Genomic DNA, 16,496 nt, shown 5'->3' with positions numbered 1-16,496 from the left:
GCAACAGGAGACAGAGAGTAGCGGTGGAAGGGAGTTTCTCAAAATGGAGACGTGTGACCAGTGGTGTTCCACAGGGATCCGTGCTGGGACCACTGTTGTTTGTGATATACATAAATGATTTGGAGGAAAGTATAGGTGGTCTGATTAGCAAGTTTGCAGACGACACTAAGATTGGTGGAGTAGCAGATAGTGAAGGGGACTGTCAGAGAATACAGCAGAATATAAATAGATTGGAGAGTTGGGCAGAGAAATGGCAGATGGAGTTCAATCAGGGCAAATGCGAGGTGATGCATTTTGGAAGATCCAATTCAAGAGTGAATTATACAGTAAATGGAAAAGTCCTGGGGAAAATTGATGTACAGAGAGATTTGGGTGTTCAGGTCCATTGTTCCCTGAAGGTGGCAACGCAGGTCAGTAGAGTGGTCAAGAACGTATACGGCATGCTTTACTTCATCGGACGAGGTATTGAGTACAAGAGTTGGCAGGTCATGTTACAGTTGTATAAGACTTTGGTTCGGCCACATTTGGAATACTGCGTGTAGTTCTGGTCGTCACATTACCAAAAGGATGTAGATGCTTTGGAGAGGGTGCAGAGGAGGTTCACCAGGATGTTGCCTGGTATGGAGGGCGCTAGCTATGAAGAGAGGTTGAGTAGATTAGGATTATTTTCATTAGAAAGACGGAGGTTGAGGGGGGACCTGATTGAGGTGTACAAAATCATGAGAGGTATAGACAGGGTGGATAGCAAGAAGCTTTTTCCCAGAGTGGGGGATTCAATTACTAGGGGTCACGAGTTCAAAGTGAGAGGGGTAAGGTTTAAGGGGGATATGCGTGGAAAGTTCTTTACGCAGAGGGTGGTGGGTGCATGGAACGCATTACCAGCGGAGGTGGTAGACGCGGGCACGATAGCGTCTTTTAAGATGTATCTAGACAGATACATGAATGGGCAGGAAGCAAAGAGATGCAGACCCTTAGAAAATAGGCGACATGTTTAGATAGAGGATCTGGATCGGCGCAGGCTTGGAGGGCCAAAGGGCCTGTTCCTGTGCTGTAATTTTCTTTGTTCTTTGTTCTTTGTGGGGTAGCTCTGTTAATAAAAGAATGTGATTGGTACAGTAGTGAGAAATGACCTTGGCTTGGAAGATCAAGATGTAGAATCAGTTTCGGCGGGGATAAGAAATAGCAAAGGAAAGAAGTCACTGGTGGGAGTAGTTTAATGGCCCCCTAACAATTGTGACGGCCGTGTGGTGTGATGTGGGCGGTTCCCACTGTTCAACTCCCCACCTGACCACAGCAAGTGCATTTGTATTAAGAGTTTAACGGCTTGGTGTTTTATTTGCAAATAACCAGACAGTGACACGTTTTCTTGTAGGTTTTATGAAAACAGAAAATCAATTGTTTATTGATCAATACACCTTATCCTGAAATTTTTGCAACCACATTCACTCACACATTCGCTCATGCATTCGCTCGCACATACACATTTTTTTTTTAACCATGTGCCCGGCTTAAACTTGATTTTTCATGTTTGTGCTTTTGGACAGAGCTGTTCATTATTCTGCCATTAACACTCTCTGGACTAATGCTTTGTCTATTACCACACCATTAGCACTATCTTTGCCTTTGCCTCATGACATCTTTGTCATTTAATCTCTCCTGCCCTCTGCCCTATTCTCTTCCCCCCCCCCCCCCACCAACCTGCTTCATTTGCTTAAAGCCTATTAGATTTCTAACTTTTGCCAGTTCTGATGAAAGGTCAGACCTAAAACGCTAACTCTACTTCTTTCTCTACAGGTGCTGCCAGATCTGCTGAGTATTTCCAGCACTTTGTTTTTACTTCTCATCTCCTGTTAGGAGACATTCTGATTTCTCCCATGGTGATCGCACAATGGTCCAGGACGTGGCTACTTCACACCTCCTTTGTTTCAGAAGAAGACATTCAATCCTGGAATGTTTCTATGATAGGTACAAGATGGGTTTCACTATCCTTTTGGCTTTGAAAATTTGCCCTTTGTCTTTGACAGACCATTTGAATATACAAAAGGTTAATCTCCTTCTCTTCGGTGGCCATTTTGGACTATTGTTCACTTTTTAAAAATAAAGGTTCATTTTTTTAAACACAAAGTCTGTTTTTACATAACTCTTCGGAGTTACTCCGTGAATGTTGTATCATCGTAGCTCCAATGTGCGTGACACTGCCCCCAAAAGGGAAAAAATTAAATTCCCTGGATTTCATTTTTGTGTTGTTTCGGTTTGGAAAGAAGGAAAATAAACAGTAAGACAGTTTAGGGTCACATCACATTTATTTCATTCAGTCCTCAGGCTTCCAGCCCCGAGTCTGATATTAATTTGATTTACACAGTGTTCTTTACATTCTAAACAGTGAGTCGGCTAGGACGTTGTCTTTTCCTGCTATGTGAGAAAGTTTTAGGTTGAATGGTTGGCGGAGAAACTCCATCGAAAAAGTCTCCGTTTTGTACTTTGAATTTTTCCAGGAAGGTGAGTGGATTGTAATCTGTATGAATTTGAATCTCTTTGTGCCCGTTATTGGTATATTGTTATAGTCTTTGAAATGTTGAAGAGCGAAGAGGAGCCCGAATGATTCCTTTTCTACAGTGGAGTATTTCTTTTGGTGTCTGTTCAGTTTTTTTGAGAAATAGCCATTTGGTCTTTCCAAACCTGAATCATTATCCTGAAGTAGGAACAAAGGAACTTCGGAGCAGGAATAGGCCATTCAGCCCATTGAACCTGCCCCACCATTCAATATGATCAGGGCTGACCATCCACTTCAATTCCTTTTTCCCACACTATCCTCATATCCCCTTATGCCATTTGTATTTAGAAATCTGTAAATCTCTGCTTTAAACACCCTCAATGACTGAGCTTCCACAGCTCTCTAGGGTAGAGAATTCCAAAGATTCACAGCCCTCTGAGTAAAGAAATTTCTCCTCATCTCTGTCCTAAGTGGCCTCCCCCCTTATTCTGAAATTGTGTCCCCTGGTTCTAGACTCCCCAACTAGGGGAAACATCTTAGCTGCATCAACGATATCTATCCCTTAAAGTATTTGGTAGGTTTCAATGAGATTGCCTCTCATTCTTCGAAACTCTAGAGATTACAGGCCCAGTTTCCCCAATCTTTCTTCATAGGACAGTCCCACCATCCCGGGAACAAGTCTGGCGAACCTTTGTTGCACTCCCTCTAGGGCAATAATATCCTTCCTCAGGTAAGGGGACCAAAACTGCACACTGTACTCCAAGTGCGGTCTAACCAAGGTTCTATACAATTGAAGCAACACTTTACTACTCCTGTACTCAAATCCTCTTGTGATAAAGGCTAACATACCATTAGCCTTCCTAATTGTTTGCTGCACCTGCATGTTAGCTTTCAGTGATTTATTGACGAGGACGCCCAGGTCCCTTTGTACATCTACACTTTCTAATCTCTTACCATTTAAGAAATACTCTGCACATCTGTTCCTCCCACCAAAGTGGATAACCTCACATTTTTCCACATTATATTCCATCTGCCACATTCTTGCCCACTCACTAAGTCTGTCCAAATCTCCTTGAAGCTGCTTTGCATCTTCCTCACAACACACATTCCCACTTAGTTTTGTGTCATCCGCAAACTTGGAAATACTACATTTGGTCCCCACATCTAAATCATTGATATATATTGTGAACAGCTGGGGCCCAAGCACTGATCCCTGTGGTACCCCACTAGTCACAGCCTGTCAATGCGAGAATGACCCGTTTATTCTTATTCTCTGCTTTCTGCCTGTTAGCCAATCCTTAATGCATGGCAGTATATTACCTCCTATCACATGTGCTTTAATTTTGCAAACGAACCTCCTGTGGGGGACTTATCAAAAGCCTTCTGAAAATCCAAGTATACCACGTCCACCAACTCCCCTTTATCAATTCTGTTGGTAACATCCTCAAAAAACTCCAACAGGTTCATCAAACATGATTTCCCATTCATAAATTCATGTTTACTGTGCCCAATCAGATCATTCTTATCTGAGTGTCCATTTATCACATCCTTTAGAATAGATTCAGCATTTTCCCAACAACTGATGTAAGGCGAACAGGTATGTAATTCCTTGTTTTCTCTCTCCCTCCCTTCTCAAATAGTGGGGTGATATTTGCAACCTTCCAATCTCCAGGAACCTATAGCTCCAGAATCAATAGAATTTTGGAAGATGATCACCAATGCATCCACCATCTCCATAGCCAAGATGTAGAATATCAGGTCCTGGGGACTTATTAACCTTCAGCCCCATTAATTTCTCCAATACAACCTTCTTACTAATACTAATTTCCTCCAGTTCCTCATTCCCCCTAATCCCTTGGATCTCTAATTCTGGGAGATTTCTTGTATCTTCCCCTGTGAAGACAGACATAAAGTAATCATTTAGCTTCCCTGCCATTTCTCTGTTCCCCATTATAAATTCTCCTGATTCTGCCTGTCATGGACCCACATTTGTCTTAGCCAAACGCTTCCTTTTTACGTACCTGTAGAAGCTTTTACAGTCCGTTTTTATATTTTTTACTAGCTTACATTCATATTCTATTCTCCCTTTCTTTATCAGTTTCTTCATCCTCCTTATATTCTAAAATCCTCCCAATCCTCAGGTTTACTACTATTTCTGGCAACTTTATAGGTCTTTTCTTTTAATTTTATACAATCCTTAACTTCCTTTGTTATCCACGGTTGACTGTCTTTACTTTTGAGGTTTTTGTGCCTTGAAAGAATTTATAGTTGCTGTTAACTATGTAATATTTCTTTAAAGACTATCCATTGCCTATGTACTGCCATATGTTTTAATGTATTTTCCCAATCCACCTCAGCCAATTTGCCCCTCATACCTTTATAATTTCCTTTGTTCAAATTTAACACCCTGGCTTCAGATTGAACTACCTCACTTTCAAACATAATGTAAAATTCTATAATGTTATGGTCACCCATCCCTAAAGGTTTTTTTTACAACAAGATTATTAATTAGCCCTTTCTCATTACATAAAACTAGATCTAAAATAACCTGTTCTCTAATCAGTTCCTCAACATACTGCTCTAGAAAACCATCTCTAACACGTTCCAAAAACTCGTCCTCCACAGCATTAGTGCTCATTATGTTTACCCATGCCACATGCTTCTCTAATCTCCTGATTAATGCCAGGCCCCACACTACCAGAATGGTTTGGTAGTCTATAAACAACTCCTTCCAATGTTTGCTGCCCTTTGTGTTTCTTAGCTTCATGCAAACATATTCCACATTTTGTTCTTCTGATCTGAGATCTTCCCCAACTAATGTATTGATCCGATCCCATATTATTAGCACAACACCACCTCCTTTTCCTGTCATAGAGTGATACAGCACCGAAACAGGCCCTTTGGCCCACTGAGTCTGTGCTGACCAACAACCACCCATTTATACTAATCCTACATTACCTACCACATCCCCACCTTCCCTCAATTCTCCTACCACCTACCTACACTAGGGGCAATTTACCATGGCCAATTTACCAATCAACCTTCAAGTCTTTGGCTGCGGGAGGAAACCAGAGCACCCGGCAGAAACCCATGGGGTTTCTTCATCCACAGGGAGAACTTGCAAACTCTGCACAGGCAGTACCCAGAACTGAACCCAGGTCACTGGAGCTGTGAGGCTGCGGTGCTAACCACTGCGCCACTGTGCTGCCCGTCCTTCCTAAATGTTGAATATCCTTGAATATTCAGTTCCCAGTCTTGGTCACCCTGTAGCCACATTTCCATTATGGCAATTAGATCATACCCATTTACCTCTATTTGGGCCTTTAAATCATCTACCTTGTTGCGAATGCTGCGTGCATTCGGGTAGAGTGCCCTTAACCTTGTCTTCTTGACATTATTCTGCATTCTAAGCCTAAGAAAAAACAGCACCTGAACACTGCATCTTAGACCACTCACCCGCCTACTCTAACATCACTGGTATCAATGGCCACTTTAAAAGGTTTGTTGAAATTCAGGGCTGGCAATACTGAGTTGTTTGTTAGAATTGCCTTCAACCTTTCGAATGCTAGCTCGCACAGCTCTGGCCACACCACTTTTCTTTGGCAGGTCTGTCTGGGAAGCAGCTAAGGTGATGAAATTGAGAACAAATTTGCAGTAGAGCCTGCACATTCCTAGGAAGCACATGATTTCCTTCTTGGTTTTTGGAATGGGGAAATCCACCAGTGCCTGCACTTTTGCCGACCTTGGCAATACTCAACCTTGGCTCACATTGTGGTCTAAATAGATGACTTTGGCTTTGGCGAATTCACTTTTTGCTGAGATGACCCCTAGGTGAGCATTCTGTAGGCTTTTGAAGAGTGCCTGTAAATGATTTAAATGGTCTTCCCAGATGTTGCTGAAAACTAGCAGGTCATCGAGGTAAACAACAATATTATTTAAACCAGCTATCAGTAGATTCATTAACCTTTGGAATGTGGCTGGGACATTTTTCAGACCAAAGGGCATTACTTTGCACTGAAATAAGCCATCAGGGGTGACAAAGGCAGAGATTTCCTTTGCCTGCTGGGTCATTGGTACTTGACAGTATCCTTTCAAAAAGTTTATTTTACTGATGTAGGTGGAATTTCCTACCTGGTCTATGCAGTCTTCGATACAGAGGATTGGGTATGAATCTGTTTTTGTAACTGCATTGGCCTTGTGGTAATCAATGCAAAGCCTGGTTGAACCATCAGGTTTGGAACTAATACTATAGGAGAGCTCCAGCTACTCTGACTGGATTTGATTAAATCATTTTCAAGTATGTACTGGATTTCCTGGCAGATCTGAGCTAGCTTATTTGGGTTCAGTCTATAGGTCTGTTTTATTGGTGGGGTCTCTCCTACCTCCAAATAGTGCACTGTTAAAGGTGTGCAACCCTGCAGTCTTCCTTAAATAACGTGATTAGGTCCTATCTCTTTTGTTCAGAGAGATAGTACAGCATTTTGTCCAATCCCTTTAAAATTTTGATGTATTTCAATTTAGCAGTAGTGGGTTCAATTTTAGAATTTTCAGGGTTCTGATCCTCGTCCAGTTGATCCCCACTATTGTTCTCTTCCTCTATCACTTTTACTGCCTGGCACACACTTAAGGATCTGTCTAGTTCCAGGCTGTAGTATCTTTTCAGCATGTTAATGTGACACAGTCTTTGTTTTTTCCTTCTGTCAGGAGTGTTAATTAGGTAGTTTACCTCATTCACCTTTTTCTCTACACTATATGGGACACTAAACCTGCATTTGAAAGGATCAACCGGCAGGGGTAGCAGCACCAGAACTTGGTCCCTGGTTTAAACTCACGGACTGCAGCTTTCTTATCTGCCTGCCATTTTCTGCTGCGAGGTTTTGAGGTGTTCCTTTGCTACCGCATAGTCCTGGGAAGGTGGTCACATAGTTTAGTATAAAGGTTTCCTCTCTTTGATCTAGGAACTTTTCCTTGATCAATTTTAGGAGGCCACTCATCTCATGTCCGAAAATCAATTTGAAGGGAGTAAAGTCTGTGGATTCATTGGGAAATCCCTGGTAGCAGATAGCAAGAAAATTACTTCTTTATCCCAGTCATAGGGGTACTCACTGCAATATGCTCGGAGCATAGTTTTTAGGGTCTGATAGTACCGTTCCAGAGCCCTTGTGATTGGGGGTGATACACTGAGGATTTCAGGTAGTCAATATTGAGGCTTTGTAGGACCTCCTGGGACATTCGGGACATGAAATTGGTTCCCTGATTGGACTGTATTTTTTTGGGGAGTCCGTATCTGGTGAAGAACTGCGTTAACCCCTTGACTAGGGCCTTGGTAGAAATTTTCCTCAAGGGAATGGCTTCTGGGAAACTGGTGGTTTTATCCATGATAGTTAAAAGGGACTGATGACCTGTCTTGGTTTTGGGTAGGAATCCCATGTGATTGATTAGAACTCTACTGAAAGGTTCTTCGAAATCAGGAATGGGAATCTGTGGCACAACTCTAATGGTAGATTGGGGTTTCCCAATAATCTGGCAGGTCTGGCAGAATTTAACCACATCCTTGTGGAGTTGTGGCCAGTAAAAGTGTTGGCTGATTTGGGCTAGGGTCTTTCGGATATCCACCTGCCCAGCTATAGGGATTTCATGTGCAATTTGCAGAATTTCTCTGCACTATTTAGGGGGGAACCACAATTTGGTGAACTACTGTCCACTTCTCCTCTGCAGGTTGCTGTGGGGGTCTCCATTTCCTCATTAAAATTTAATTTTTTAAATAGTAACAGTTTTGTCTTTATGTTGTTTCTGGTTCCCAGATGTTGGAAAGAATCACACTTTAAACTTGGACAAGGCTGGAGTCAGTCTGGATTATTACAGCATCATGCTTTGTGCTGTAGAACTTGATTCCACTAGTTCTTGTGTTACACATAACATGACTCCCCAGTGCAGTCATGAATGTGCCCCCCCCCCCCCCCCCCACTGGAACACTTAAACATAACAACTAGTTCCTAGCTAATTAGTTCCTAACACTTTACAGATAGTACAACAATATATACATATATAACATCCCTCTTTCTTCAAAACATAATGCCCCTATGTCAATATAACTGTCAATATAAATAAAAAAAGATTATTATCCGACTTGTGGAAATAATCTGAACCCCTTTTTAGAGTCTTTTATAATGTGCATTCTTTTTTTTTTACAAAGTAATTCATGACAACGCCACGTCATCGCCGACGTCATCAGGATGCGCCGCGGTGCGCACATGCGCACACTGTCTCCTGATCTCTGCGCATGCGCTGCGGTCCGGCTTGCCAGGGCCGTTTTGTGCATGCGCAGTTGACGTCATCGCGTTACGTCATCTTCCTCGGGCAACGCGCCAGGTTGGCTTCTGCGCATGCGTCAAAGCTTTGGCGTGACTTTTTGAAAGTGGAAGGAGGAGAGGTTTCGTCGGGCATTTTCTCGCATTTTATCTGAATTATTTATTCGTTTAGGAGACTTGCTTCATTTTTATTTGACACAGGAGATTGTTCCAAGGTAAGTTGCTCTGCCTTTGTAAGTTGCTTTGAAAACATTTCCATTGTCGGGGCCACCGCATGTTCTCCAGTCCCTGTTGTGAGTTGCTCTGAAAACATTTCCATTGTCTGGGCCACCGCATGTTCTCCAGTCCCTGTTGTAAGCTGCTCTGAAAACAGTTCCATTGTCTGGGCCACCGCATGTTCTTCAGTCCCTGTTGTGAGTTGCTGTGTGCAGGCAGTACATGTGCTGCAACCTACCGTCTTAACGGTCACTTTCGTTTTTGTAACGTTTTAATGGAGTGCATTCTGTATTTCTTATCTCATCTCATGTTTCCCGTGAGGAGACTGGACTGGCTGCGGCAACAGACTCTCCGCTGGCAGCAAGGACTGGCTGATGAGATGGAGCCATTTACTATGCCCAACAATTGCCCGGAAGCACCTTCGGATGGAGGTGGCCACGCGCTGGACATCAGTCACGTGTCACAAACCCTGGATCCTGAGCGTCTCACCCCCTGGCCTAATGATCTGATGGACCATACATATGACTGCCTGTTCAAAGCTCCACTTCCCCTACCTGCGGTACCCTCTCCTTGCTGCTCAGTTACACAGTCACCTGTTCCTGCACCCATCAGGGCAGTGCACATGGACACACAGTTACCTGCTCCTACACCCATCAGAGCAGTGCACATGGGCACACAGTTACCTGCTCCTACGCCCATCAGAGCAGTGCACATGGGCACACAGTTACCTGCTCCTACACCCATCAGAGCAGTGCACATGGGCACACAGCCACCTGTTCCTACACCCATCAGAGCAGTGCACATGGGCACACAGTTACCTGCTCCTACACCCATCAGAGCAGTGCACATGGGCACACAGCCACCTGTTTTCCTATCCGCCTTTGAAACAACCATGCAGAGCCTTGTGAGACTCCGCAATTGCCAGCTGCTGCCTGTCAAGCAGAGAGGGCGTCCAAAGGGGTCAGGCACTTGGGGAACATTCAGCAAGAAGAGACTGAGCACTAAAAGAAACAAGCATGCCGTGTCCAGTGGTAGCAGAAATGTGAATGCTCTTGCTGTGAACACAACTGGTGATAGTAGTAGGCAGGATTAAATGGGAATGGATGGGAAGACGGACGAGTAACATAACCACTAGCAGGGAACTGCTGGGATAAATAGCCAGCTTTATGTTCATAGCCCAAAAGAAATGTGCTTTTTTTCCAGCACCCTCACATCATTCATGTTTTCCCTGAGAGCAGCATTGAACCATCACGAGATAGGGGCAGTAACATCATCCTGCCTCCTACAGCTGAGGTGGGTACTAAGTGATTCATTGGCGACATTATCAATTGGTGCCTTCACTGCAGAACTTAAAAAGGTGTGCACAACAGTAATTTCAGTGGATGGAGGGAGGCAAGCTCTGACTCTAATTTGCTTTATTTCTTTTCATGTCAAACATGCCGTCGAGAAAACAAGACCGCATTTCTTGACAACGCGATCCTTGAGACTTAAGGTCAGCATTCAAGCAACGAAAGCAACTGGATCATGCTGCGGAGCTGGTCACGATGTGGAAAGGAACATTGCATTTATGGATGAATTTGGAATGCACATTGGGATACGTTTGGGGAACATTCAACAAGAATAGACTGAGCTCAGACTCTTGTGACTTTGCCTTCTTCACATGGACAATACAGTAGTGGAATAGAGAGCCAAGCGTTCATTCACCACAAGGCTCTCCAGGAACAATCTCTTTAGCTGTGCATAGCAGAGACTCGGCCTGTCTGTCTAACGGGAATGCTGGAAACACAACACTCATGTATCCATGCACTGCAGTTCCTTGGATGCTTAATGAACTTAATAAAACTTCTCAATAATTAACCCCCCGAATTGTTGAGGCTTTGTTTTGCATGCTATTTCCCCGACTTTGCAACTGCACTTCAGATATTCAACTATGGTGGAGGGGTGGAGGTAGGGGGGTAGAGAGGGGGGTAGAGGTAGGGGGGTAGAGGGAGGGGTGGAGGTAGGGGGGTAGATGGAGAGGGGGGAGGGGTGGGGAGAGCAGGGAGGGGTGGGGAGAGGGAGCATACAAAATGCAGGGACCAGACAGTTGCAATGCCTGAAGTACTGTGGAGAAGTAGGGGAGAAGCAACTGGATTGGGCATCCGCAGCTGGAGGGAACAGCTGAATGGAGAGGGCGGATGCGAAAGTCCGTAGAGAGCTGCGGGGAGCGAGTGTGCGAAGACCTCGGTGTCGCCGGGTCCAGGGACTGGCCGGTAAGTCTTTTGCTGTTGTGTTTCTGGCGCATGCACAGAAAAAGGCACTCCTCTTCCGCTCCGCTGCTCCCCCCCCCCCCCACTCTCCCCCACTCTCCCCCCCCGCCACTCTCGCCCTTCACCCCCACCCCTCCCTCTCTTCCCCCCTCCCTCCTGTCTTCCCCCCCTCCCTCCTCTCTTTTCCCCCCCTCCCTCCTCTCTTTCCCCCCCTCCTCTCTTTCCCCCCCTCTCTTTTCCCACCCCCTCCCTCCTCTCTTTTCCCATCCCCATCCGCCCTCCTCTCTTTTCCCATCCCCTCCCTCCCTCCTCTCTTTCCCCCCCTCCCTCCCTCCTCTCTTCCCCCCCCTCCTCTCTTCCCCCCCCTCCCTCCTCTCTTCCCCCCTCCTCTCTTCCCCCCCTCCCTCCTCTCTTTTCCCATCCCCTCCCTCCTCTCTTTTCCCATCCCCCCCCTCCCTCCCTCCTCTCTTTCCCCCCCTCCCTCCCTCCCTCCTCTCTTTCACCCTCCCTCCTCTCTTTCACCCCCCTCCCTCCTCTCTTTCCCCCCTCCTCTCTTCCCCCCCTCCCTCCTCTCTTTCCCCCCCCTCCTCTCTTCCCCCCCTCCCTCCTCTCTTTTCCCCCCCTCCCTCCTCTCTTTTCCCCCCTCCTCTCTTTACCCCCCCCTCTCTTTTCCCACCCCCTCCCTCCTCTCTTTTCCCATCCCCATCCTCCCTCCTCTCTTTTCCCATCCCCTCCCTCCCTCCTCTCTTTCCCCCCCTCCCTCCCTCCTCTCTTTCCCCCCCTCCCTCCCTCCTCTCTTTCCCCCCCCCTCCCTCCCTCCTCTCTTTCCCCCCCCTCCCTCCCTCCTCTCTTTCCCCCCCTCCTCTCTTCCCCCCCTCCCTCCTCTCTTCCCCCCCTCCCTCCTCTCTTCCCCCCCCTCCTCTCTTCCCCCCCCCTCCTCTCTTCCCCCCCTCCCTCCTCTCTTTTCCCATCCCCTCCCTCCTCTCTTTCCCCCCCCTCCCTCCCTCCCTCCTCTCTTTCACCCTCCCTCCCTCCTCTCTTTCACCCCCCCTCCCTCCTCTCTTCCCCCCTCCCTCCTCTCTTCCCCCCTCCTCCTCTTCCCCCCCTCCCTCCTCTCTTCCCCCCCTCCCTCCTCTCTTTCCCCCCTCCTCTCTTTCCCCCCCTCCCTCCTCTCTTTCTCCCTCCTCTCTTTCCCCCCCTCCCTCCTCTCTTTCCCCCCCTCCCTCCTCTCTTTTTTCCCCCCCTCCCTCCTCTCTTTTCTCCCCCCCTCCCTCCTCTCTTTTCTCCCCCCCTCTCTCCTCTCTTTTCTCCCCCCCTCTCTCCTCTCTTTTCTCCCCCCCTCCCTCCTCTCTTTTCTCCCCCCTCCCTCCTCTCTTTTCTCCCCCCTCCCTCCTCTCTTTTCTCCCCCCTCCCTCCTCTCTTCCCTCCCCCCCTCCCTCCTCTCTTCCCCTCCTCCCTCCTCTCTTCCCCCCCTCCCTCCTCTCTTCCCCCCTACCTCCTCTCTTTTCCCCCCCTCCCTCCTCTCTTTTCCCCCCCTCTCCCTCCTCTCTTCCCCCCCCTCCCTCCTCTCTTCCCCCCCTCCCTCCTCTCTTCCCCCTCCCTCCTGTCTTTTCCCCCCTCCCTCCTCTCTTTTCCCCCCCTCTCCCTCCTCTCTTTCCCCCCCTCTCCCTCCTCTCTTTCCCCCCCTCTCCCTCCTCTCTTTCCCCCCCTCTCCCTCCTCTCTTTCCCCCCTCTCCCTCCTCTCTTTCCCCCCCTCTCCCTCCTCTCTTTCCCCCCCCTCTCCCTCCTCTCTCTTCCCCCCCTCTCCCTCCTCTCTTCCCCCCCTCTCCCTCCTCTCTCTCCCCACTCTCCCTCCTCTCTTCCCCCCCCTCCCTCCTCTCCTTCCCCCCCTCCCTCCTCTCCTTCCCCCCCCTCCCTCCTCTCTTTCCCCCCCTCTCCCTCCTCTCTTTCCCCCCCTCACCCTCCTCTCTTTCCCCTCTTCTCTTTCGCCCCCCTCTTCTCTTTCGCCCCCCCTCCTCTCTTTTGCCCCCCCTCCTCTCTTTCCCCCCCTTCCTCTCTTTCCCCCTCTCTTTCCCCCCTCCTCTCTCCCCCCCTCTCTTTCCCCCCCTCCGCTCTTCCCCTTCTCGCTTTCACCCCCCCTCCTCTCTTTCACCCCCTCCTCTCTTTCCCCCCCCTCTCTTTCCCCCCCCCTCTCTTTCCCCCCCCTCTCTTTCCCCCCCTCCTCTCTTTTCCCCCCTCCTCTCTTTTCCCCCCTCCTCTCTTTCCCCCCCTTTCCCCCCTCCTCCTCTCTTTCCCCCCTCCTCCTCTCTTTCCTCTTTTCCCCCCCTCCTCTCTTTCCCCCTCCTCTCTTTCCCTCCTTCTCTCTTTCCCCCCCCTTTCCCCCCTCCTCCTCTCTTTCCTCTTTTCCCCCCCCTCCTCTCTTTCCCCCCTCCTCCTCTCTTTCCTCTTTTCCCCCCCTCCTCTCTTTCTCCCCTCCTCTCTTTCCCCCCTCCTCTCTTTCCCTCCTCTTTCCTCCCCTTCCCCCCTCCTCTCTTCCCCCCCTCCTCTCTTTCCCCCCCTCCTCTCTTTCCCCCCCTCCTCTCTTTCCCCCCCTCCTCTCTTTCCCCCCCTCCTCTCTTTTCCCCCCCTCCTCTCTTTTCACCCCCTCCTCTCTTTTCACCCCCTCCTCTCTTTTCACCCCCTCCTCTCTTTTCCCCTCCCCTCTTTTCCCACCCCCTCCCTCCTCTCTTTTCCCATCCCCTCCCTCCCTCCTCTCTTTCCCCCCCTCCCTCCCTCCTCTCTTTTCCCATCCCCTCCCTCCCTCCTCTCTTCCCCCCCCTCCTCTCTTCCCCCTCCCTCCTCTCTTTTCCCATCCCCTCCCTCCTCTCTTTTCCCATCCCCTCCCTCCTCTCTTTTCCCATCCTCTCCCTCCTCTCTTTTCCCATCCTCTCCCTCCTCTCTTTTCCCATCCTCTCCCTCCTCTCTTTTCCCATCCTCTCCCTCCTCTCTTTTCCCATCCTCTCCCTCCTCTCTTTCCCCCCCCTCTCCCTCCTCTCTTTCCCCCCCCTCTCCCTCCTTTCTTTCCCCCCCTCTCCCTCCTCTCTTTCCCCCCTCTCCCTCCTCTCTTTCCCCTCTTCTCTTTCGCCCCCCCTCCTCTCTTTCCCCCCCTCCTCTCTTTCCCACCCTCCTCTCTTTCCCCCCACCTCTCTTTCCCCCTCTCTTTCCCCCCTCCTCTCTTCCCCTTCTCTCTTTCACCCCCTCCTCTCTTTCAAACCCCTCCTCTCTTTCACCCACCCTCCTCTCTTTCCCCCCCCTCCTCTCTTCCCCCCCCTCCTCTCTTCCCCCCCTCCTCTCTTTCCCCCCTCCTCTCTTTCCCCCCCTCCTCTCTTTCCCCCCCCTCCTCTCTTTCCCCCCCTCCTCTCTTTCCCCCCCTCCTCCCTTCCCCCCCTCTCTTTTCCCCCTCTCCTCTCTTCCCCTTCTCGCTTTCACCCCCCTCCTCTCTTTCACCCCCTCCTCCTCTCTTTCCTCTTTCCCCCCTCCTCTCTTTCCCTCCTTCTCCCTTTCCCCCCTCCTCCTCTCTTTCCCCCCTCCTCCTCTTTCCTCTTTCCCCCCTCCTCTCTTTCCCCCCTCCTCTCTTTCCCCCCTCCTCTCTTTCCCCCCTCCTCCTCTCTTTCCTCTTTCCCCCCCTCCTCTCTTTTCCCCCCTCCTCTCTTTTCCCCCCCTCCTCCCTCGCTCCTCTCTTCCCCCCTCCTCTCTTCCCCCCTCCCCTCCCCCGCTCCTCTCTTCCCCCCTTCTCCTCTCTTTCCTCTTTTCCCCCCCTCCTCTCTTTTCCCCCCTCCTCTCTTTTCCCCCCCTCTCTCTCTCCCTCCTCTCTTCCCCCCTCCCCTCTTCCCCCCTCCTCTCCCCCGCTCCTCTCTTCCCCCCTCCTCTCCCCCGCTCCTCTCTTCCCCCCTCCTCTCCCCCGCTCCTCTCTTCCCCCCTCCTCTCCCCCGCTCCTCTCTTCCCCCCTCCTCTCCCCCGCTCCTCTCTTCCCCCCCCCTCTCCCCCGCTCCTCTCTTCCCCCCCTCCTCTCCCCCGCTCCTCTCTTCCCCCCTCCTCTCCCCTCCTCTCTCCCGCTCCTCTCTTCCCCCCTCCTCTCTTCCCCCCTCCTCTCCCCTCCTCTCCCCCGCTCCTCTTTCCCCCCCTCCTCTCCCCTCCTCTCCCCTGCTCCTCTTTCCCCCCCTCCTCTCCCCCTGCTCCTCTCTTCCCCCCCCCTCCTCTCTTCCCCCCTCCTCTCCCCTCCTCTCTTCTCCCCCCCTCCTCTTTTCCCCCCTCCTCTCCTCTCTTCCCCCCTCCTCTCCTCTCTTTCTCTCCCCCCCCTCTTTCTCTCCTCCCCTCCTCTTTCTCTCCCCCCCCTCTCTTTCTCTCCCCCCCTCCTCTCTTTCTCTCCCCCCCTCCTCTCTTTCTCTCCCCCCCCTCCTCTCTTTCTCTCCCCCCTCCTCTCTTTCTCTCCCCCCCCTCCTCTCTTTCTCTCCCCCCTCCTCCTCTCTTTCTCTCCCCCCCCCCTCTCTTTCTCTCCCCCCCTCCTCTTTTTCTCTCCCCCCCTCCTCTCTTTCTCTCCCCCCCTCCTCTCTTTCTCTCCCCCCCTCCTCTCTTTCTCTCCTCCCCCCCTCTCTTTCTCCCCCCCTCCACTCTTTCTCCCCCTCCCTCCTCTCTTTTCCCCCCCCCTCCTCTCTTTCTCCCCCCCCCCCTCCTCTCTTCCCCCCCCCCGACACCCTCAACACTGCTCTCCCCGGCCCCCGCGCTGCTCTCTCACTCCGGCCATTGTATACTGCCACGTGTTCGTTAGGTTGCCTCTGTGTGATTCTTTGAGCAGCGCCATCTTTAGTCCTGGCAGCTGCTACAGTCGCAATCTGTGACGTTTTCGTGGCACATGCTGTATTTGCGCATGTGCCAAAACAGCGCCACCTACCGTTCGCGTTGTCAACAAATGCGGTCTTTTTTTTATTATTCACGGCATCGCTTGGGCGGTAAGATGTTGTGCCTCCATCTTGTAGATTTGGCATTTGTTGCTCTCAGTGGTGAGTTGGCACGCTGTACAGGCGAAGTTGTTTCACTTGCTGGTGATGTTGTTAATGTCTCGCTGGATAGTGATGTCTCTGGTGTTGTTGATCTTTTCTGTTGTTCCAGCTCAGGTGTAGGTCGAATATGGATTCTGTTCTTGCTCATTTTGTTACCGGTTTCAGTCTTAATGATATATATGACCTT

Source organism: Heterodontus francisci, chromosome 1 (assembly GCF_036365525.1).
Source record: "Heterodontus francisci isolate sHetFra1 chromosome 1, sHetFra1.hap1, whole genome shotgun sequence".
NCBI classification, from domain to species: Eukaryota; Metazoa; Chordata; class Chondrichthyes; order Heterodontiformes; family Heterodontidae; genus Heterodontus; species Heterodontus francisci.
This window is presented reverse-complemented; position numbering follows the sequence as displayed.